The following is a 25,622-nucleotide window of genomic DNA, read 5'->3' as shown; positions in this document are numbered from 1 at the left end:
CACGTAACATGTATCATGTTTGACTGAAGTGCTGACAGGTGTTTTCAGTGGGGTGTCTGTGAACCTTTCTTCATAAGGGATCCCTCTACCAATGGGATGCAGGCGGCAGGAGGGAGTCCGTGCTGCGTGCATCCCTGTGGAGGTGAACCTCAGCACCATGCAGGCAAAGAAACATGAATATTTAACAATGTATTTCATGAATACAGAGTTTGGAGTATTCTTTCTGTATTAATCCCTGAAACTGTAATTAAATTATTGTAGTCGGTTACATTTTATAATGTGGTTTTTGTTATGTAGTATGAGTTTTTGGACATATTTACATGTATTTGTTTAACTTGGGTAGAAGTTAGATGTTAAATTTCTACGTCCTGAACAACTGTTCTCATCGTCCACTTGTGCTTTGTTTATTAAAGTTTATGATGTTGAGGCATCATTGCTGTTTTGAAAGTTTTTATTTATCACCGGTATCAAAAAACAACAACGTAATACACAATGCCCTTCATGGGCAGAACAGTATAGAAAAAAACAATATTAAATATTCATCAGATTCCACTGAGATGAACATTTCAGCTTTGCACACAAGATCTCACAGTACAACAATAATGATATAAGTTTTGCTGAGAACACAAAATGCTGAAAAACATGTCCACAGCCATGCCCATGAGTTTTCTTCTGAGACCACCTTCATAGAAATATAGGTTTATGTAGTATTGTGTAAAAGTTAAACAATGGGAGAGCAAAGTTCATGAGCCCTTCACAATAAATACAAGCTTCATCCTCTGGGGAGCATAAATGTGTTCAACAAGTTAATAGATTGTCGGGCAGATGTCACCCAAAAACTATTCCCTGGCGACCATGAATGTTAAAGTCACATTTCACAGTATATCTGCACAACTTGTGGTCCGACTGATCGAGGGTTCAGATATTTCCAGTGTAGACGACACTGGGGACTCGCAGAGATTGTGGGAAGAGAAACCTTTTTGTTTTGTCTCTTTATTTCACTCATATGTCCAATAACAGGAACATAAAACAGCTCCTATAGATCAGACATTATGTCAGGGCCTTTATTGATCGCTGTCTCTTTGCTTGCCTCAGGGTTGTGGTCGGCTACAGAGCAGTGCCCACGGGGCAGGTAAAGCAGGCTGGTCAGATCGTGTTTTTGACATCGGATAACAGGAGGACTGTGTCTGACTGTTTCTTTAACTTCTGACACAACCTGCACGCCATGATTTACCAACGGTTGCACTTATCTTTCCAGTTGTTGTGCACACGTCCATACATATTTATATACAGCCTGCTCTTCTGTGTGTTTCTGTATGAATCTGTTTGTGTTTGCTTGTTCTGTACGTGTGCACGTGTGTGTTGATTGATGGACTCAGCTTCCTCATCGGTTATGATGCCTCAGCACTACCTGAATAATAGTGTGAGATATGACCTTGGGACACACGCTATCAATCACCGCTCGACACCTGAACACCACATCTATCTAAAACTAAAGAGGGGGAAGTGAGAGTAAAATATTTATGCTCAAACACACATACACACATTTATGTATTGAAACATTTTCTGAAACTAATGGAGGCAGAATTAGCAGCTCAACTTTTATTTTGATAGTAAAACACTAATGTAAAAATTTCATGCAGAAACATTGAAATATCAGTGAAATATGAACTAATGTTGGACTCAGACACTCATAACTATTGCAAGTGATGCTGAGGTGTTGGAGTATTACAGGGAGCAGATTAGTCAAGCGACTGCATGCGGTATTCATCACCTACATCCATCATCTTGTTCCGTCTTCTCATCATGAATCGAATTAGCGCACCGTCGTGAGCTCAGAGTTTTAACCGAGCATTTCACAGCAGATTGGCCATTAATTTGGACGACATGAGGTTTAGAAGGACGATAAAGAAGATTAAAATTCCAATTTCGAATGCTGCTTTCAAATGGCAGCTATGGAGGTAACACTTTGCATTTTCAAATACCCAGAAGTCTCAGGTGAGATTGCTAAATTGATCATGTTGAGAAAACACAACAGCAATATCAGACTTTCATTTGGGATTTTCCATTTCATTACTTTTTCGGATTGATAATGATGGAGTGGGTGCATTTCTGCATTAAGGGTCTAGCGGCTCCCCCGCTTTTTTTGTTCAATGCCGAGATTAGTTGTTTGGAGCTTCATATTTTCCATCCAGACTTGAGAGTGGTATCACTCTACGAGTCTAAACCCTGGAATCCAACAGGAGCGAGTCTGTGATATGGTTTTGTTCAAGTATTGTTTCAGAAGCAGGTTGTTGGTTTGCCGACTTTTGTTCAAGCGATTTGGTCTTTTTTTCCCTTTTTGTGTCTCTACCAATGGGCCCATGGTGAAAGTCCTCTGACCGGTTCACTTCTGGTGCCATGGGTTATGACGATGATGTGATATACGGCTATGACGTTGATGTTTTTATTTTGAAAACTGACCAGATGACATTCTTGTTTCTGACTTCCTGCCAGACTGCTGCAGCTCGACGTGGCTCCTGCCAACAACAGACTCACAATCATAACTTTATTTATAAAGCGCCTTTAAAACCAGGGTTTAAAAGGAGCCGTGACAGAAACAGCATTCACAGGATAATCTCCAAAATGCATCCACACTGATAAAAACAATTAATAAATAAAAGCAGGAAGACATCATCGTGTCAGGGCAGTAATTACAAATAAGAAAAGAAGACGACAAGCAATGTTTTTAATGGATAATTTCAAGGGGTTTACCAAACACAAGCCCATGGACCCAGTATGGTTAAGTAAGCGCTGAAGCCAGTGAGTGTTATTAGCATAACGAGATTGTAAATAAGTATGTGGTCAATGAGCCGGACGAGGAGTTGGATTGTTAGTTGTTTGGTTTCTTCTGTAGCTGTAGCCTATTGTGGCGTCTGCATGATGCTATTTGTAATTGACAGACTTTTAATTATAACTGTGTGTGTAATAACTTCCATCAGGCAAACGGAGAAAGTAATTGCTGCCTCTGCTTGAGGTTTCTGGGAATGGTCCGTTACATTACATCACATTCATCCACAAAACAAAAAGAGTTGACGATTGTATTTTCTCTTTGTGCTCGATCTTTAATAAAGAAAGCAGGCTTGAGCTTAAAAAAAAAGAAGATTTGTGTGACTTTCATTGAGGCCAAATATGAATCACTCTGTTCCAGGGCCAGGATATTAAATATCAAGGCTTCAATATAAGTATGGATTTAGTGTCAGGACAGAAATAAGCAGAATAGAACAGGACACACACACACACACACACACACACACACACACACACACAGACTGAGATTGTGGGTCCAATTTTAAGAGCTTTCTACTTCTTGATGAAGTAGTAAGCCCCCTTGCGCTTCCTCATAGGCCGGCCAATTAGGACACAGGCCACTGGGTATTGACCAATCAAGTTTCTGACTTTGGCCATTTAGTTCGTTGCCTTGACGTCAATATAGACCATCGGTTAGCGTAAAGAAACTCTGAGTGTGTAGAAAGAGCTCTGAAGTCGCTGTGGGATGAAACTACGTTAACAAGTATGGATTCACAGCGGCTAAATTGGCAGAGGCAGGAGGAGCCGAAAAGGACGGTAACGCAGAGGAGGAAAATTAAGGACGAGAGGGCGACAAGAAAATGGTGCAAAGGAAGAGAGGGGTTTGTGGGAGGATGTGCGAAGTGATGACAGAATTTAAGAGGAAAAGGAGCTGGTGAGTGGAGAGGAGTGAGGGAAAAGTAGAGATAGACAACACGTTGACAAAGTTTCCGTAATCTAATCTAATCACCAGTTAACAAACTGAGAAGCCACTTTGCTTCGGAGATATTTAATCAACTGTCTTTAAATGAGGATATTTGGCTGCAATGCACAAGCGGTGCCCTCTTTCCTCCCGTGAGACTGATTATAATTTTCTTTTCGGGGCCTCTTATCTGCGCACAGATGGATCCTTGTCCTTGTGATGCAAAAACCTAACAAGCTCTAATGTAAAAAGTTTTCCCCGTAGTCAGAGTGCTTCAACTTCATGTTCAACTATTTCTAGTTGTGCGTGAACATCAAATTGAAAAAATAAAAAAATATCATAATCTAAGGTCTGAACACGGAACATCTGCTGCATTTAATTTCAGCAGTTATTTCATGTGCACTTCTGAATAAATAAGTGAAAATGCTTGATATAGAATGTGCCATAGCAGAGCTGACCCAGATTAGATGGATGTAGTATTTTCACTATAATGATAATAGTTTCATGATATCTGGTAACTAAACATGTAAAGCTCCCAGCGTTTCCTACAGTGGGACGTGAGTGGAATTTGAGTGTTGCAGCATCTGTGTTTCACTAACCAGCAAAGGTCAACACTGCAAAACATGACCTCTATAATGTTCCTGAGCCGTTGGAAAGTGTTCCACTAGTGGAGCAGAGACTTCTCCTCAAAAGGTTATTGGTTCCTCCTCTTTTACTCTACAGAAGTCGAAGCTCAAACCCTAGTGGATCTAATAATTTCTACTTGAGTTGTACTACTTTGTCAAAGTACTTACAAGTACCTGAGCCAAATGCTATTTTTTATATGTTGTCCCTATAGCCAAATATTAGAAGGCCTTAAATTGGATAAGTAAACTGAAATGCAAACAAACTAATCTGCTCTCTTTGTGTCCACCTCCTGCAACATCTACTTGCTTTAGAAAATTAATTTACACCATCTGCAACAGTGGGAACATTCTCTGCCATTAAATGATCATCATATCTAAATCAGTGTGGAGGAATCATTGTAGTATGTGGTACACCCGTTCTTAGGAGAGAACAGTAAAAAAGCTTTGTGATTAAAGTCCTTCAAGCTTCACATATTCATGCAGAGAAGTCATGGTTTCCTCCACCAGACAAAGATTAGTTAGAAAATACATCATCCTTTTTCTACTTGTGGGATTTGTCATCAGCGTCGGTGTCAGAATGTTCAGTCTGTGCACTCAGTCGTCGGGTGCCACTCACTTGGGAAATAAAAGCTTAAGTTCTAACTCGATGTGTTTTTCTTGGCATGACTAAGACCGTCACTGTGCTGAACAGATATGTCTGTTTTGCTGTCACACACTGAGTTTAATTTCAGGTGAGAGGTAGTGCTGCTGGTTTGTTATTTCGAATGACGTAATGCTGTAGTGCACTAATGCTAATGTTGGAATCTATGAATCTAAAACCAGTTGGGATAGAGTGAGTGGAAAACAACACCTATACGATATCAATTTCCATTGCTATGCAGATCATACTCAGCTGTATTTATCCTGCAAACTACCAGAATCAGCCAAGTTATTTTCCCATCATAATTCTTCTTAATAGGCTTTCATTGCTTGTCTGTATTATCGCAATGCTCCTGCCGTGTTGTTTGTCTTGACCAACACATGATTGCTTGGTTTCATGGTGTCCAATTGCAGCCGGCAGACATTTAAAGCATTTGCACAAGAACAATCGTGTCCCTCCTATTTTGGCTTCAATCTGAAATCTGTGATGAACAGCTTGAGATGTTTAGATATGTTTCCTTGATTGTGATTGTTTTCTTTATTTGTAATTTGTTATGAAACACTTTAAGACTGTTCAGAAACGTGCTATGTAAACAGTTATTATTATTATTATGACGACATTTAACTATGTTACGCATGTGTATATTTGTATGAATGCATAAATGAAAATATTATAAAATTGGATTGCGGTTAAATGTATTACACAGCCTTTTATTGTGCGTACCACCTGTGTGAAGTTTGAGTCCAAACATCCATCCAGAAAGTGATGGATTACAGAGAGCAGTGAATTCAACTGTGGTCTCCACCATGAATCTGGTTTTGTGCGCATGTGATAGTGGTTTAGAAAAACAGTGCAGATCATTAGTGAAACACTTGTTTGATCAGAGTTCCCAGAGTTAATGATAGGAGAGAGCATGACTCAGTAATGGCTCTGTGGTATTTATATGTGCACTCTCGTAGTTCTGTCCTTGGAAGGAACATATTGAGCTTTGGATGTTGAGAAGGAGGACATTTTTGAAAAGTGAGGACATTATTGCCTTGTTGTGCTTCTTGAAAGAGCCGTTTGCATTTAGAGCAGGATTTATGGTTTAAACTTTGTGCGTAGTTGAGATGGTTAAATGATATTTCCTCAGCTTGTATCATCTGTTACCTAGCAACGGGAAACAACTGACTTAATTGGTGTGATCTGGTAAAGTTGCAAAACACCAAAATGTTCAAAACAGGAAGACACAGTTATAAACAAACCCTGAGGTTAGTTCAACTTATTATTTAGAGAGAACAGAGGAAAACAGGACATTTTTGTAAATAGCCATCACAGTTTACCGACCAATTTCCTGAGTTAGTGTTGACCAACCTTAATTGCTTGTGCACGCATACATAGCTTTCCAGTGTAATAATGTGTCATTTATTCCGATAGGGTTGCAATTATTTTTCAGTTTGTCAATTCACACGACGTGATATTAAAAAACAGCAATTTGTGTATTGTTAAAACGTTTGTATTTGGTGGGCACGGTCTCATCATAACTAAGAGTAGTGAAAAATAGATTGTCTATGTATGTAGTAGCTAGAAAGATTATTTCAAAGGTAGATAGAGAAGTTTAAAGAGCAGAGAGATGCAGAGCGAGGCAGAATCGAATGCATGAAGGCAGAAAGAGAGCGAGATAATAAATTTAAACTCTGTTCTTTTAAACTGAGCTAGTTATCAGGAGAATATGTCAGTAATTGACTGATTCTGGGCAACAGATGAGGGGCTCTTTACAGACCCAGCACACACACACACCAAACCACAAAAATAGACGCACATCTATGAAATCACTCAGGCACACATGCTCACAAAACCACACTGACATGTATAAAGGCCCACACACACGTTTGGTCCCTCAAACACACATGTGCAACACCCGCACTTCCACACTCACATGCCTCCCTTGTAATTATGCAGCCATTTTATCCCCTCTCCATGCCCTCTCCGATGGAGCGACTCTGCCAGCGCTGTCTTCACAGAGCTGCTTTATGAGCATACCGCCATAATCACAGCTCAGCGCTTTATAGTGTGGATAAATGGCATTGCTGCATCGTTATACTGGCATATGGTTAGTGTCTTGCTGACACCACAGACTTATTCGCTCATCGAATGTCACAGGTAGAAGGGATTGTGTTGTTTTTCTGCTGGAGAGGAGGGAAAACGAAACAAAGGGAGAGGAACCTGGAATGAGCATAGCGGGGAGAACAGGTGAATAGAGGGATGACAGCTGAAGAGGGAAGGTTAAGACATGAAAAGCGGGGAGGAGAGGGGAGATTACATATGACAGGGGGAGCAGAGGAGTTATGAAAAAGACGGGCAGAGAACGGGAGAGGAGTGTCACCTGGGATAAGGAACAGAGGGGAGAGGCGGAGTGAAAGGTAGAAAGAAGAGTTGAGAAAACAGATAAATGGAGACCACAGTGAAGGTGGTGATTCCACCTCTTGTTCCCTTCAGGGATGACAGGAACGATCAGGAGGAGAAAGGAGAAGTGAGGGGGCCCTGTACATCTTCATTTGGCCTCACATCCTGTTTTTCACATCCAAAACTTGCCAACAGGGACACGCTACAACCAACAAACTACACACGCACACTTTACTTCAAGCAGGAATTCTGGTTTCATGCAACTTGGCCCTTATATTATCGACCGGCAGTGAATTTACAAGGCGTAGTACTTTACTGAGATGGATCGAGGCTGCTCTGCACATTCAAAGGCCCATTTGTAAAATGATCGAAAAAAGCTGGTATGTTTGGCAAAATCAGTGTTAAAGCAAATACTGATTAAAATGATTTACATGTACATTTATTTAATTCAGTATTGATTTAAAATGCAAATTGTCTGAACCTCCGCTTGGCTCAGCGAATGCCTCGGTGGCGAACGGCGCCGAAGGGTTCACTGCAAACACAGACACTTGTGCAGGAAGTATACTGTTCCCGTGAGCCCACGCAGACACATAAGACAAAGATAATGACATTTCCAGTATTTAAAGTTTTACTGTCTTTACTCCTGTCCAGGGAGTGTGATTTATGGAGGGTGTGTGTGAGCGTGTGGGCCACTCACAAGGCCCTGGAGTGCACTGTGAGAATCAACCCCTTCTCCGCTCCTCTTTTCTTTTTTTCTCTCTGCCTTTCTCTCCTCACATCATCTCATTATATCTTTGTAATTTCATTTTATCTCTTTCAGACAGAATTTTTTCTCTCTGTGTGTTCCTGTTTCTTATAAGTCCGATTTTTATTCTCCTCGTATGATCGTGTCTCTCTCCTTTTTCTTATTTCCTCATATCTGTTATCATCAGTGCGTCCTCTTGCTTGTGTGTTTTATATGCCTGAGTCTGTGCCCTTATGTGTTGTGTCAGAGAGGACAATGTATAGAGGAGATAAGGAAGATCATTGGTATGGGAAACAAGCAATGGATGGAGGTATATGATGATAACCACAATATATACTACATATATATACTCACAACCCTGTGCTGCCAAACCAAATACTTCTGCCAGGATTATATTCACTAACAACCTTTCCCATCTTCTTCATAAATCTAATTCAATTACATTCTGTGAACTTCTAAGATATGAAGGACAAGATCAAAGTACAACAAAGGCACTAAATCATTCTGAAATATTTATATCTAGAGGAAATCTCACACACGATAATAGAAAAACTATGATTTGTTTTATTGTTCAAAAGGTTGAGACCCAGTAACACTGAAGTAAACACTGTCAAAGCCCCAGGTTTAAAAAGCACACAGCCCAGCGCTCTGATTTCTTCTTAATGGAGTGTTTCAACACAGTTATGAAAGTGTACGCATGCACCAGCCGATACATCATCTGAATCAGGCTTAACGTTTGGCTGCTTTATTCCACAGCTGAAATAAAACTCCATCCCGACGTCGCTCCTGCATATTGAGCTTCTGTCTGCAGTGGACATGAACAACTGAGCAGATAAACAGCTGCTGATGGAAGTATTACACAGGCAGAAATGACAGCAATACAGGGCACTCAGAGTAGAAGTACGTCTACAGATAAAATGCAGGTGTTTAGATTGACAGTATAAATGATGTGGACAATTTTCAGAAGGTCTGATCTGCAGCCGTGGCAGCAAGAACCATGCGCAGGTTTCTTAAGATGACAAAGAATCTTGTTTTTCTCTTTACGAGATACATGTAAGTATGTCCCCCCTTACAAAACCACACCTCACTTCACCAGATCCAGTTTTTCATTTGAATCTGCATCAAATTGCAAACGCCCACAGATATCAGTGCCCTTTTCTATTAAGATCCATGAATTATTTCCTGAGAAATCAGCAAAATAGATGAAAAATGGCCTTTCTTGTAATATTAAAGAAAGCAGAAACAAAGTCCTGGATCCGACATGATCCAGATCTGAACCGAAATTGACTGGGACCCTCTCATGGACATCCGTTGGGTCATTTTTGACTAATCCAGAATTAAAAGCAGTGTGAATATTTGAGTTACATTCGATTCAGTTCAATTTTCTATACAGCACCAAATCCGAATATTCATTCCATTCATCAAGTAATGAATGATAATGTTGCTCCAAGTCTGTCGTATCTCTAAATAAGTGTTTACTTACATTCAACCAGTTTTTGTGTCACACTGAATTGTACCTATTAATATTTACAACGTAGAAGCTTTCACTGATGACTTACAACTGACACCATCCACTTAATTTAAATGCAATTTGCATGTAGATCTATTTAATTTAAATATAATTCCGACCCCTGTGGGAGCACTGAGGCCGCGGGGGGTCTACATTACAGCCCAGTGTGTGTTTGTTCACGAGCGTGTGTCAGTGTGTCCACACTTGGCTTCCTCCTCTCTCCCCAAAGTGCAGTTAAAAGGAGCCACTCTGCAGAATGTGATTCATGTTCAATTTCACAGAGTGCAATCATGAACCTTTGCTCCCCTTTAATGCTCACCCATATAAAGTACGGGGAAAAAAGCGAGAAGTGTTTTCATCAGCAGCTAAAGTATGCGTTTATATGGGGGAGCAAATTCTAAGGTCGGCGTTGAAGAACAGGAAGCAGGAAGTTTAAGGAAATCAGGAAAGTAATTTGTGTGATTATTCATGTGTTTGTGAAAAGTTCACTTCATTTCATGCAGGGGCTCGATACTGTTGAAGAGAAATGTGGTGGTGACACGTTCGAGATAAGAGGGTGACAACCAGAGAGCGTCTTTTCTTCTGCATGAACCAACCTGAGAAACAATCAAGTGTTGGAACCTCAGTCCTTCACGAAATCTAACCAACGACTCTTTGTTCCACACAGACACCTGCAGTACTCATTGAGTCCAGCACACCCAACATCTGGCCACAAAGTTAAGACACATTCACAGTGTGATTCAGTTCTCTGAGGGAAGATCGCTCCCCCGTCCTGTCACTCCGCCAATCAGCCAATACAGTGAGTTAGTCGGGTCGTCAGTTATTCAGTCCATTAAGTCAGATTGGAGCCGTCTAGTTAAATGGCTCTCTTCACACCTCATTTCTCCGTGCACTCGCTTTTCTCTGATTTGGAGGCAGAAGTGAGACGGAACAAGAGGAACTAGGTCAGAAAATTGAAAAGAAGGTGCAGAGAGATTATAGTGATAGTTTCATGTTTGAGAACATTTGTGAGCGTACCGCCACTCTTCTTCTTCTCTATAATTTCTAAAGCCTGTCCTTTCTTTGTGCTCTCACTTCCTGTCATTTGTTTCTATGCCTCTGTTCTCCCTTTTCTTGCCTTTGTTCAGCAGCCTTCTCATACCTTAACTCTCAGTTCACTAATATATTTAACACGACTGTTAGATTCCTTAACAGATGCAATTTGCATATATTTGCATTTATCTGCAAATGGGAAGCTCAAAAATACTTTTTAAAACGAATTTGGTCGCTATTGGTCGAGGTTGTGACTTCTTCAGTCAAAGTTCACCACAGTTGAACTCCATGCAGAGTCTGGCTGTGGATTACGAGCAGGGCTGGAAACACTAGACTCCTCCAGGTACACATAATCACTACTAATTAGGTTGTGTACCCACTTGCATTTCTGCAAGCCTTTGGTGTCCGGGCTGGAACGTCCTTGAGCAAGGCACTAAATCAGCTGTTCATGTCACGATCTGTCGCTTGTGAGTTTTTTCTGCCTGCCTTTAAAACCACAAACGTACCCAAATGTGAATTCAAGAAACTAGATTCATTATTTCCAACTACAGTGATGGACATTATCTTGAACTGCAAAATCAACCGCACCCCAGGACATAAAGGACATAAAGGACATAATATTTCCATTGTGATCCCATTAAAGTGCAATGTACCAGCTGTAATCAAGGATAACATATATTCTATAATTGCAACACTTCAAGTGGCTGATAATAATCAAGGCTTTGTTGAAAAGCATTTAGTGAAAACATAAGCTTTGCTGTTATAGCCCTAAAATATAAGACAGTCTGCTCCACACCACTGCTCCATGTGTTTCACTTGTTATTCCACTGCCAAAGAATAATTGTTATAAAGCAGTTAACCACTAAGGAACATCTCTCTACTGTTAAAGATGATGTGATTAAATGGATAGTGTTTTTTGTGGCGTTATCATTAATTTAATGACACATTAATAGTAAGGAACTATTTGTTTTGCCTCTACTCTCCATATGGTTTGTTAGTTTTTCATGGAGGACACAGCAGCACGCACTAATTTCCTCTTGTCAAAACAAGAAGTGTGAACCTGTCCTGGCTGTACATCCTTACTGGCACACATGCAAGGAGAACATATAAATCTCAATTGCTATTCCCTGTGCAACACTATCACATGCACACACACATATCAGGTGCATGTATTGAGTGCACACATGTATTTCATCCTCCGCTCACACATGCGGCCTGCATCCAAAGCAGTGATGCATTTTACTGCTCTTCTCAGTATAACTATGATTATCCGTCCATCAATTGATTGCATCTCAACCTCTCCTGTCGTCTCCAAATTGGCTCGTCGACTTAATGGTCTTTTTTTTTTCCTCCACAGACATCCCATGATGCCAATATCAATCTACTTTTTTTTTCTTCCTTTTGTACTCTTCATTTTCTCCGCCGTGCGTCTTTTCATCTTCTTCAACGTACCTCCGCAGAGAATAGAACAGCATATGCAAATGCCTTCACCTTGTCACAGTGTAGTATGGATGATTGTCTCCTTGAACGAGTACATGTGAGCATAGTTCAAGTGTTTTGCTGCTGTTTCTTTCTCTGTAAACTTCTCTGTATGCTCCAGACATGCATTCCAAAAGATACTTCCCTTTGAAATGCAACGACACGTTGCTGACTGATAAGAGATATTCTTTGAACTGTACTGGTTCACTTTTATGCACTTTAAGCAGGAAGGGTAAATGGCACGATCTCAACTGTGTTTACAGAGTTTCTCCAGGCTGGAGACTCACTCCAACTGAACCTGACTGTTGAATAGAGTCAAATCTTACTTCTGAAAAGAGCGACAGCAAAATGTCAAACAGAAAAAAGAAAAGGAAGTCAGGCTTTTCTTCATGGATTTGCTTCACTGCCGCGTGCAGTTTTGTCTCGTTTCCTCCTCACTCCTCCTCCTCCTCCTCCTCTTCTTCCTCCTCCTCTCTCAGTCTGCTCCTTTCATTTTATCACTCCCTTTACTTATTATATACTACTATAATATACCATGAAGAAAAAAATGCAATAAAACTAATATTAAAAAATGGTCATGGAAGAGGAGAGGGGAGAGAGGAGTGAACACAAGGAGGGAGAAAGGAAGTATTTTCTCATTTTGCTCTGGGGACACACACACACACACACACACACACACACACAGTCTGCATGTGCACCAGGGGCTCTCAAGTCATTTATGAAAACAAAAACATTTTTCAACATGGGAAATGAGTTGATGTCTTTTTCTCCCTCTTCTTACTGTTTGTCCGCTTCTTTCTCTCTGTCCCCAGAAATACTTCAGGGCTGTAATTTATCATAATTGTTTTTCTCTTCCACCTCCCTGCTCTCTACGTTTAGCTCAATCTTTCCTATTTATGTTTTATGTCCTCCTTTCCCTTACATGCACTTTCTCTTATTTGCATTATTTCCCCACTTCTAAAGGAATTTTCAATAGGTAAGAACATGATAACATGGAAATATTTGGACGATATGTGGACATGGTTATTCACATGTTTTTGAACATATTTAATCACAGTTTTACTAAAGGGAAGTTTGTGTTTTGGTAAATAATTGTGAAAGTTGAAGGAAGCGCTCGAAAACAAGCATACACACAAAATGAGGAGAATTTCAGCAGATGTGAGAAAGACCATGACGACACCAAGACGCTGTAGAAACATGTGAAGTCACATAATGTATGTGAGTGTGAACATCAAGCATAACTGTGCAGGAATATCATTTGATTTTATGGTCCATTTGAGCTGTAATGGCACTGAAATAATGGACATCATAAAACTATAGCACCTTCACAAAGGTGTTAGGGCTAAATGTGAATATAGTGTATGTTAAATATTTCATGATGTATGTAACCTTGATGGCAGCAGGAGACACAGGAAACAGAAATGAGGTATTAGAATAAGATAAGAATATAAGGTTGTATTTTATTTGTGTTCTCTTGTGAACATCTCTACGAGCTTTGAGGATCTGGATTTGGAAAATGTATTTCAGTCTTCCTGGCAGATCTTTTTTTAAAGCTCCATCAAATTGGATGGGAAATGTCTCTGAACTGGTGTCTTCAGGTCTCCACACAGATCTTATCTGGGGTTTAACTCTGGGCTTTGACTGCACCACTCAAGTATAGTGAGAGATTTGTCCCAAAGCTAATACAGCATTGTCCTTTTACTACATTTAGCCAGGGGGCCAACTTCAAGAGGAGTCAATCCCAGTCTCTTCCATTTCCTAGGAACACACCTTTAACCTGATCTATGCCTTAATCACAGATCTATGGTTCCTTGTATTTTATGGCTTGATGTGCAGTTGGACCTCAAAGAACATGTGTCACCTTTGTCCGTTCAATTCAGTTTTTGCTCTAGATATAATTCAAGAATAGTTGCAGCCACATGTGCAGCACAATCTGTTAATTTACAGCCTTTATTATTAAGTTCTCAATGTCACATTGCACCCCAGAGTTTTTCCTTCCCCGCTGCTTTGATTTAGGATGAAAATAAAGAGGAAAATGCCTGAGGACCAATTGTCAATCTTCTGCTGGAGGTTTGAATAGTTTCCAGTGGAACTAGAGAGAGAGCATAAAGTGGATTTATGCTGGGAATTATGCTGAGAGGAAAAAGACACAGCAACTGAGATCTCTATGAAACTACTTGTCTTTACGCAGCTGAATCAGCTTTTTATTGAATTTTTCCAACCAGGCTCCTCATGTTTAGTGTATTTGCATGATTGGGGCTTCAATGGAGACTCTGCTCTTTTAGTCATATTTATTGTTTTTTACATTATAAGGCTCCAAAATCCACCATTTGCTCGTCTCAGCGTCTCACTTACTTCATCCTTCTTATTGTTTTGCCGTCTTTCGGACCAATTTCACATAAGTATTGTCTTTTAAGAGTAAAAATAGCTAAACCGTCTTTTTGAAAAAAGGCTTGTTTATCTGTTTGAACTGAACATTGTTGTCCTCACTAGAAAAGCAGCAGCTTCACTCCTTCATTCAAACGCTTTAAAGTGACCTTTTGTGACCGTCCTCTGTCAGAAGCAAAGCCTGACTCTGTGTTTGTCCCCAATTATCCTCCGACTTCATAAGTGTTCTTTCTTTTCGTTGTGTTTTTCTCTAACCTAAAGCACGTTGCGCCTCCCACCACACTCTTCAAGCATCAAGACTTCAATCTATAGGAGCCGAACACCAACTAACAACCCACTCAACCTCCATCTTCATCTGACCCTGCAGCTCTTAACACTTAATCACAGCATCTCAAAAACACGACCTCACTCCCACAACAATGCTTTTCACCCGTTTCCTACGATGAATGAAACGACTCCGACACTTCTCAACGTCAGCTTCATCACCAACAGTGTCCAACTGTGAGAGAGTCAGAGAAAATCTTTGGGCCTCATGAATTCAACAATCCTTTGCTTCTACAACCTCAACAAAAAAATCTCAACCCACTTATTTAAATCAGTTATTACGACTAACATTTGTTTCCCAGTATAAATCACTTGTGCTTTATTCATTTGTCAGTTTTATTTATTTATTTTTAATCGTTCACATACCCTCCCCCCACTACCGCCCGGCAAGTGTGATCATCGTAAACAAGAAATTCTTGATAATGTCTCAAAATAAAAGGTTGAGAAAATAAAAATAAGATGAATACTTTCCCACACATACAGTATATAAAACTTTTGAAGTCTTACTTTTTATTCTTAACTGAAAAACCTTTAAAACGATGTTGGTCTGAAGTCGTCACAGAGTCTAAGGAAGTGTTTGGAAGCAAAGGGAAAGTAATTCATTATTTTTTAAAAGCAAGACATGGCTCTTTTGACCAGTGTCAGCTGGGACTGGCTCTGGCCCCCGTGTGACCCTCAAAGAAAGAGGAAAGAAAAAGGCATGTGGTTTGTTAAATGTCAAAACTGACGGACCAATAAGAGTGAGGACAAGCGCAGTAATCGGATGTCAGACGGGGACAGGAGGCTTCCGTACCAAAGAATTATGGATTTAAATTCACTAACAGGATTCATTAAGATGATGGAAGAAAAAAAAATTTCTTGTGGATCTTCTTAAGAACATCTCCAGGGTGTTCTTTCATTTCAGTTCGCCGGCAGCACATGAGGGTCAAAGGATTTCTGCGTCTGTAGTCAGTCGCTACTAAAATGAGTTTCACTAATAAACTGAAATGAAACATATTCCAGTGTGCGGGGCCTCGATTCCTCCGTCTCTTGTGCAGATCCTGGGATCGTGGATACAGTATATAACGGACGGTACATCCAGAGTCCTGATTTTATTTTCTGAGCGTTAACATTAACTGATTTGTTGGCCACTCGGGGGCCGTTAAACAACACTGACATGTTATCTCCTATTAAGTTAAATATTCTATCGAGCTGCAGCGGCGGTTGATGATTCCCTGTGGGTTCATCATTATTAGCATCTTTCACATTACACACATAGCTCTTATAATAATGAAGAGATGATGTGTCAAGGTGAGGCCATAAAAGAAACTATTAAAATTGAATGTGGAGACACCAATAACACATCCGACTGAGCCTTTGATTGCGTGACTGAGATATTTGTTTGGAATCTTATTAAGGTTTTTTTTATAGGATGAAAAGAGAGGATATCAGAAAAATGCAACAAATTATAATTGAAATAACAGGAAGCAGTTTTAAAGAGATATAACGGCAGACAGGTTAATGTCTGTTTGAATCACATAAATCAAAAATGCATTTTCTCATATGCTCGTTATAAGGTAAAGGTTGTGCTCGTGGTTAACGGAGGGAACAAACTGTCTCCAGGGAGAAAAACTTTACAAGGGAATCAACACAGTGATTACTTTTTCTTTCAAAATATACTTTCAAATTCAAATGAGTCCTTTGTAGACGTAATGTGTCGGAGACAGGGGTCCATGTGTCACTGCACTGGCTAACAGGGTGACGGCGTCAATGGACTACAATCAAAAAAGTCATTAACCTCAATAAATGCTCCATTTTTAGCCTCGGCACCCTTCGTTTAGATTGTAATTAGGGCTTTGACACCTGAATGGAGGATGTCAAAAAGGTTGGGACTGCTTTTGGGTAATAGAGATAATCCCAGTGAAGATATAACAAGGTAAAGACGAGAACATCAGAATGTGACAGTGTGCCGAGCTTAGAAAAGCAGCACAGTTTGTAAATTGGACTGAGCCATGTGCCGTGTTTGTGTCACATCCCGGCTGATTCCCTCCCCTCTGCTTCCAACTCTCATGTCTGACAACAATCAGCGGAAGACGCTGCATTTCGAAATGAACCACTGACCAGAATCCGTAACAAGCGTCCTCTCCCTGTCTGCGCTCCCCGGCCCTCTCTCCTTCACACATCGCCGGTCCTCCCTCCATGAATCATCCGTCTCAGCTATTAGTACAGCCGGCTGCAAACAGAACAGAAAAACAAGGTTCAGCGACTGTACGGCAGCGTTCAGCGTCACCAAATCACAGAGGAGTGAAGGATAGTCACACCAGTACAAGATTTAGATGAGTGATTTATGTTCAAGGGAAACGCTCAGACGCAGTTTATTTTTTTGTTTATGAAGAAGAGGAAAATTTGAACCTCAATGTGAAATTTGTTGCATATTCTCAAAGGCCAAGAATATTAATTCTGCCTGTTTCTTTGTGGTTTATTGAACAGTGACTCATGCTTTTGGGATTTTACAACCAAGATCCTATTCAGATTTATTACTCTTGCCTTTAATATAATCATCATATGACTGTATGTGTAGATCTGCTGTATCGTATCAGATAAACTGAATAAGTATTCAAATGTTCGGGCTTTGACTTTGAAATTCTACACCAGAATATCCTGATAATGTCAGAGTGAGACTCTGAGGTGGTGAACTGGCATTTGCTTGACTTTAAGTTTTGCTTAATTATAAAGTTATTAATTATTCACACCTTGGTAACGAGAAATCATAGATTTTTCTCTATTTTCTCATAAGTAGTTTCACTCACAGTTGTGATTTGTCGTAGGCGACCAAAGTGAAATGAGCGAGACATCGTTTTAGTTGTTTTTCGACATTTTAAAGAAGAACTGTTATATATTTTGACTTTAAGACAATTTATAGAAATGTTTTCCTGACGAGGACACATTGTGACCATACGAAGGTCAGAGGTTTCTTCACAAAGTTAGAATAGTTTGGTTTGTTGTGAAACCATGAAACATAACACTGTTCAAGGTTTGAGTTTCAACTTAGTGACAATACAATACAGCATTGCACAATGAAAAAAACCTCTGTGCTATAAAGACACAAAATAAAGGAACAAATATTACAATTAGGATAAAATCTGTATCAAAAAGAAATTAATAAATAAAGTGAAAGTAGTATTAAAATATGAAATAAAAAAAGTAATATTTTCAAGGTAGATTATATTGCACACATTGTGTATAAAACATAGTACTTGAATATTTCTTTGACAAACAACCCGTTTTTAGATAGAAATCAGAACGAATACAAAGACGACAACAAAGATTCAAATATTTTAAATTCAATTAAACGTCACAGTGCTGCTCACACTTCCCCCGACCCCAACTGCTGCCGCTCCCTCACCCTCCCGTCCCCGTGTGTAACTCAGAAATGATCCATAAATCCCTCCTCACTCTCACCGTGGCCGTAAAATATGGAAACATGAGCGGAGTAGGTGTTTGCTTTGATCCTCTATAACCTGATAATAGTGCTGAAGACCTGCTGGAACTCCTGTGATACTGCTGCCACATTAATAGACTCAACACTGCGCCTGCTTAATGAGTACACAGCTGCTTTGACCCCGAAAGTGTTCGGCATAAAAACACACATATTAATACCAACCGAACACACACACACACACACACAGGGACATTTTTGTGTGCTGTGTGTGCCTAGGGTACATTACAGCCACCAACCTATTAATCAGTGAAAATATAAAAGCTCTCACACACACAGACTCACATGCACATAAAAGACTCACACACTGCGGAGTATGACCAAAGAGCAGCCCGCTGTGGGACGCCCCGGGAGTATATTACACCAGGAGCCATATTAATCAATATATAAACACCGTCACCTGCTGGTGAGGGAGGCAGCAACAGGGGTTGAATCAAGGCTATGGTGTATGCATGTGTGTGTGTGTGTGTGTGTGTGTGTGTGTGTGTGTGTGTGTTACTTTGCCATGAGCGCATACACTTGTCTACAGCAGAGATTTGATGCTTTATATTGGGTCTGCAGTATAATACTTTACTGTGAAATAATAATAATGATTTATATTTGATGGTTTTACACATTTGATACTGCAAGCTACGGCATTTTTTTTATTTTACTTCTAGCCGTGCACGGCTCTCGTTTATGATTCGAGTCCCTTTAACTTTATCCACTTGTTGTGGCGTTACCGCCTGTATTTGAAGTGGATTAAATTCGGGGGATTTTATGACTTATCTGCACACGGTGGCTCATAATGTTAATGCTGCTTTTTTGTGAGTTTTTTCAGACTTTAGTTAAAGATAAAAAAAGTATGAAGTGATGCATTAAAGGAAGTTAAGCGTCCACAGAATGACCTTGAAATGCGACTACAACCTCATCAGTGGCCAGTTTAGATTAAATGGACGCTATTACACCAGAGAAAAAAAAACCCTGAAACCTATAGTAAACCTTTTTATCCACACTGAGCTCCTCACTCACGTCATCCAGTCTTAACATCACACTGCTGTAAATTGGAGGTTATTCCCTGAAGAAAATTCTGCAGGATTCAGGAGTTCTGGCATAAAAATCCACAAGGGAACCTGAGAGCTTGTGTTGCAGAGGTACGTTTTGACAAAGCGTGGTGGTCCATGAAGGCAGACAGGAGGAGGACGGGATATTTTGAGATACAGGGGTGGGGGTTTGAAATAATCTTGATATAGATTTGAAGTCTGACAGTTGATAAGTAGAAGTCTTAATTTTATTTACAGCGTTGTGTTAATGTGTAGTGAAAATGAACCAGCCCTCCTGTATACAAACTGTCATCTCAGGCGCTTTCACTCCAAATGGTGTGAGAGGTGCCTCAGACCAAGGTCCAGACTCAACAGACCATAATTTAGTCCGACCAATAATAAACCTTATTGTCAACACGAGCTGGATCACATGTATTTTATTTAACTAAGACGTGAACCCTGGTTCAGACTTTTTGGTGTGAAAAACCCCTGAAAGACAATTGTATGTAAATGGACTTTGAAAATGAATAGTAGTGAAATGTTCCGTCTGAATGTTTTCTCTCCCGTCAGGTGAAATAATAACAGACATATTGCTTTTTGTTTTCAAGGCGCGACACATTATTGAGTCACCTGTACAACTGGTGAGTAACGATTCCTGCCAGGGCTCATCAGATCCACTGCAGCTAAATCAGAAGTTCTTCTGCCTGTCCTTCCTGTCGGTCTCTGTTTTATCTGCAATTTTCTTTCTCTGTTTTAACTTTGGACACCCTGCTGGAAACTGTCAGCCTCTGAGTCAAGCTGAATAGAATTAAATCTGTTTTTATAACAGCTACACCGGCAGCTTATTATGTTCTTTGTAACTCCAACAAAACACACGGGCACAAATCTGAAACTGTGTCTGTGGTCATCTCCCAAAACATTTTCTGAAGTGCCTCTCCCTGGAAATTCATACATTCCCGACTCCTGTTGCAGCACACACTCACTTCAGTGACAGAAATGTTAGAGGGATTTTCGTCTCTGGACCAAGACCGTGGTCGCCCGAGCTGTTTGAGCTGCACAGTAAGAAACTCAAGAGGCCAGAAACCTGCCACTTCATACAACATCTGTCCCATTCCCGTGAACAAGATATCTCCAGAGTGCTTTGATGGAATTTCCTCAAATTTGGCAGAAATACTCAAAGGTCAAGGTCACAGGGGCCTCACAGAGTATGTTTATCTTGAGCATGATGTCTTAAGATCAGCTTGAGGGAATGTCTTAGATTTTCTAGAAACGTTCACTTGAACTCAAAGACTTTGGTGCCTGGAGGTCAAAGGTAAAGGTCACAGTGACCTTTATATGCAAAAGTAAAATATGTATAGATATGTACACAGGACTTGTTGATGGAGGCAAACAAACGCTGTAGGGTAATACTAGTTGTTTTTTAATTTGGTATGAACGTGATATTAAAACCACCATTAGTGCATTTAATTAAACAGTCATGTAATTTACTTTACAGCTTGAAAACACAAATATGTGTTTTAGAGAATAAGACTTGAGGCAGAGAATAAAAATCAAGACCAGTGTTGTTTTTAAACAAAGTGAAGTGAGGCTGAATTTTTAAATTAGTGATTAAAATCAAAAGTCAACAGAGCCAGGAAATACACAATTCCATGTGTCAACTCAGTGTGTGTTCTCCCGATGCTCTGCTTCTCCCGTTGGCCCAGCTCTGCAGTTCCTGTTGAGTTCCTTTGTATTTCCTTCCATCCTCTCTCCGCCTCTTTTATTCCTCCTCTCGAACTTCCACATTAAGAAACATGAAGCATACTGGAGGATTTGATGTTTATCTCTCAAGTGAATTTCAGGTTCAAAGCAATATATCTGAGATAAGATGGCAAAGTGGCCAGTATTATATTGGTATGCATTAGCATGTTATCCTCTTGCTTGGTCTCGGGGAATTACTAATGATACTGAGCCCTCTTTGATTTTCTGTCTGCATTGCTTTTAAAGGTCAGAAAACAAGGTCCAAGCAGATCTCTCCTCAGTGTTGAGTTACTGTATATGTGTGATATGGTGGAATAGAGAAATACTCTCAGGATTCAATCTGTGGTGCGTGACAATACGATTATGCCTTAATCCTTCTTTCTGTAAAAGTAAAAGAAAGAAAGAAAGAAACATAAGAAAAGCCTGACAGGGAAAGAAAAGTGAGTCTCTACGTGGATGTCGTTGGTGTGAACACATTAGCTGGACTGTCTGGTTAAAATGACTGTTATTTTATTCAACCCAAATTTCCAGTTTCCTGCAGGAGTGACTCAGCGGTTTAGTGTGAACGTGATGCAGGATTCATCTTCATCATTGGTCAGTGCTGGAATAACACTGACACTTAAAGACAGGATCTATTGCATCCGTCCTTTTAGTACAATTTATCGTTGCAAGGAGGCTCCGGCAGCTTTCAGGATAAAAGCGCTGGACGAATTTATCGTGAACATACTGAACACTTGTCAGCACTTCTGTGTTCACTGATGGAGAATCTGTGTGAAAATGGGAGAAACATTTTTCATAACACAATTAAATGTTTTCTTCTGTATTTATAACTGATCAGGTGTCATCTTTGCAGAACACCTCAGTGAAGTTAGGGGTCAATAAATTCCTGTTTGAATATGAAATACCTGCTTTGTTTCTAACGGCTCCCATGTCATATGTCCCACTCTCATCACATATTATTGCTGCCATAGACAGATAGAAGTCTTTCTCAGGATTTCATCACAGGATTTAATTTCATATGAATATTTTTTTCAATAGCTACCATGTAATGTGACCCACTGACTCCAAACCAATGCTGGATTGTATCACTGTCCTAGATTAACAGGACATTTCCTTTTTACTGGATATATCTTTAATAAGGAGCTTGCACCTTTCTTTTCTTACACTCGGAAATTCTCTTTTAAGTGCAGTAAGTGAGAACTTGGTCTATTCCTTTTTTTTTCTAAACAGTGGGAATGAAGCCCAAAGAAAAGAGAAAACTTTAAAACGGGCCCTTGGGACTGGTTATTGTACTGTAGTCATGAAAATGAAGGTAAGGTCTGTGGGGGAAAGAAGAAGAACAACAGCTTGTGGAACACGGACGTGAAAATTGTTTAAAAACCAACAATAGGTGTGTTTAACAATGAGGGATTTAGAAAAAGTGAATGGAGGTAGAGAAGGATGGATGGTGGAGAGAGGGGCCTGGGAAAAGAAGAAGAGGATGTAAGACAGTTGAGAAAATGGAGGTTATAAGGACATTTAAAGTGGAGGAGATGGGGAATTAGGGGAGGGGACAAATGGAATTGAAAAAAAGTAGTGCCATTTTCACTTTCCGCTCCTGTAACTGGTTGGCAGTGTCACCGTGTGTGTGTGTGTGTGTCTGTGTGTGTGTTAAACAGTTTGAAAGCAACAAAGCTTATAATAGACGGCACCCTTCCATCTTATTCTCTTTTTCTCTTCCACTATATTTCCCCCCCTCACTCCTGCTGCAGTGACCAGTGAACAACCCTGCTGAGGAGCCTGCAGCATCAATAATAATGAGGTAGGGAGAGAGATGGGGAGGAATAGAGAGAAAGAAATATAGCTCTCCCTCCCTGTGGCCTCGGGGAGTACAGCGCATTGTTCGGTATTTCAGTGGCTCGACGTGCACGCACACACACACACATATAAAAAAAAAGCTTGATATCATTTAAAGTGCATGTCAGGTTTACTTCATCAATACAAATAACTGTCGGGAAGAGTCTCTAAATAAAAATGAGAATTGCTTCAGAATGAGGGAGATTAACTTCAGGAACAACAGCCGGAGCACAAAAGGGAATAAGAAACAAAACTGGAGGTGAGGTGTTCACAGGTATCGTAACCAGGGCGGCACCAAGTGGTCAGCCAAGGACAGCGAGCGCAAGCTAATAAATAATCAAGGAAACTTTTCCGTGTTTCCATGTTAAAGATAAATAATGGATAATGAGAAATTTCTTGAGGCTCGTCACCAAAATTGGATCCCACCTCATAAAAAAACTAAAAACACTCCATTCAGGCGAAATGTGGCGTCTATCCATTTGGATGAAAAGCTTCTATGTTGATCAAAGAAAGTGACACACACACACACACACACACACACAAGCATGTTTATTAGTTTACTCCTTCTCTTATACAATTCCCCGCTGAGCCCCCCCCCGGACTCCCGGAGTGTGGAGTAGCTGAATTTAATGGTGTATTTCCTCGGGGCAGATAAGTCAGTGAGTGGACACAGGCTTAGGCTTGAGGGTGTAAAATTGTAAATTGGAACCGCTCCACTAACATCAGCCATTATGTTACGTGTTGCTCTTTGACCCAGAATAAATGTTTTTTATGGATCTGGAGGTTTTTTGCTCCTCTCTCCATACGTGGGGTGGTGTTTTATATTTATCTTATTCTCAACCAAAACCAATTAAACCCAAAATTAACAATTAATTAATTCTGCCAACAAGCGCTGCCTGTTTGGCTGAAGCTTGGTGTGGCTAATTGTCTGCTCCGTAGACCTGGAGTGCTTTTTAAAAACTATTAAGAACACATCAGTGAGCCACATCATTGGACCGGGCTTTCCTTCATTTCCACAAGCAGAGCTGTTTACCTCGAGTAAACCTCCAAAAAATATCCTCCAGCTGCAATAAATTCTCACCAGAACACCAAGTACAAAACAAAATCACTATTTAATCATGTTTGACTTACATTTGATGACAAAAGCTGGAGTTCCCAGTTGTTTTTTGAAATTATTTAGCCTCTTATTGTGTTTTTTTTGTTGTTGTATAAATAAAAGCACATTCTTTTTTGAAGATATGTGTCCTCAGAAGGGGTGAATGGTTGATCAGAAGTATTGTGAGACGGACTACATTTTGTCTTTCTTCTGATAACACAAATATAGACTCTCACCAATGCTGCTTTCATGTGCTTTCATGTACAAAACTCCACAAACATTCTCCCTGAAATAATCTGGAGGGGCTGTATGTGAGAACGCAACTGTCAGTTGCTCTAGACTTTTTGTGGACTCTCTTCTTCCTGTTCTTGACCTTGATACAGAATGCAGCAGGATTCACTGCAAGAAAAAGTAAATATCTCAGAGTGAAATACAGATGCCGAAGACCCAGACACGTGTCGACTTTGAAAAACAAAACGTTTAGAGGTTTCTGGTGAAAAGTGGTGAAAGCTGTGTGTTTGTACTGTAAACACGAAGTCATTTCCTACATCCTGCCTCCTGACAAAGGCAGAAGAAGACATTTTGCAGAGTTCATGTATGAAACAACTCAAGTTTTCCTATTTTAATGTAGAATAGATTTTTCTTATTCCTTCTAATCCTGTTGAGAGGAATTAGTCGAAATAATTGAATATTGAATATTAGCAGCAAACTCAGCAAACTGTATACAATATAAATTATTTCTGATACTCGATGGGGAGAAGTTCTGTCTCATCTACAGTTACATCACGTACGCCACCTCATGATCATTTCCGATCATTGCGGTGAAATTGACTTAAGAAGTTTTACACCTATCATGCATCCAATGAAGGAGTCCATTAGGTTTTTGTTCCATCTTGCTCTTCATCCAACCATGCATCCTCATAACTGCAAATCAATTTTGTTGCCAAATGTAGGAATGTGGGCTCTGTGATGGGGGGAGCGCTCAGTCAAGACTAAATGTTTAATGTGCTGTGTGTACACGTGTTGTTCAATGTATGTGCGGTGTGCCTATAGGGATGTGTGTGTGTGTGTGTGTGTGTGTGTGTGTGTAGACTAAATGTTTAATGTGCAGTCACTGCTCTCCATTTTCTACATTATTAATTTCAAACATCTCTCTCTTTCTCTCTAATCTCACTGGGAATTATCTCACTCTACCCATTACACTTCATACACGTACACGCACACTCATAATGTATGTGTACATTTGTATGTACTTGTAGGCAAATGAAACGTAACAGTGCACGATGCACCCTCTCAGTGAAAAGTCAGATCTATGGCAAACTGTGAGTAAACGTCATTTCATTTCACAAGAACATGCGAAGGATGCTTCTAAAATATTTACCCTAATTGTGTGGGTTGTTAAACATGCAGCGTCCATTAAATCACAAATTGTGGCTCAGTGTTGCCACACAAGCACAGACTGTATATTCATTGACGTCAGTGAAATTATTTATAATCCCACCGACTCTAAAAACCACGTCAAGCCTAAAGTGTAAAATACAGACTGTCTCCGATACGCAGCTCAGAGAGT

Source organism: Paralichthys olivaceus, chromosome 18 (assembly GCF_024713975.1).
Source record: "Paralichthys olivaceus isolate ysfri-2021 chromosome 18, ASM2471397v2, whole genome shotgun sequence".
NCBI classification, from domain to species: domain Eukaryota; kingdom Metazoa; phylum Chordata; class Actinopteri; order Pleuronectiformes; family Paralichthyidae; genus Paralichthys; species Paralichthys olivaceus.
Note: the sequence above shows the minus strand (reverse complement) of the source record.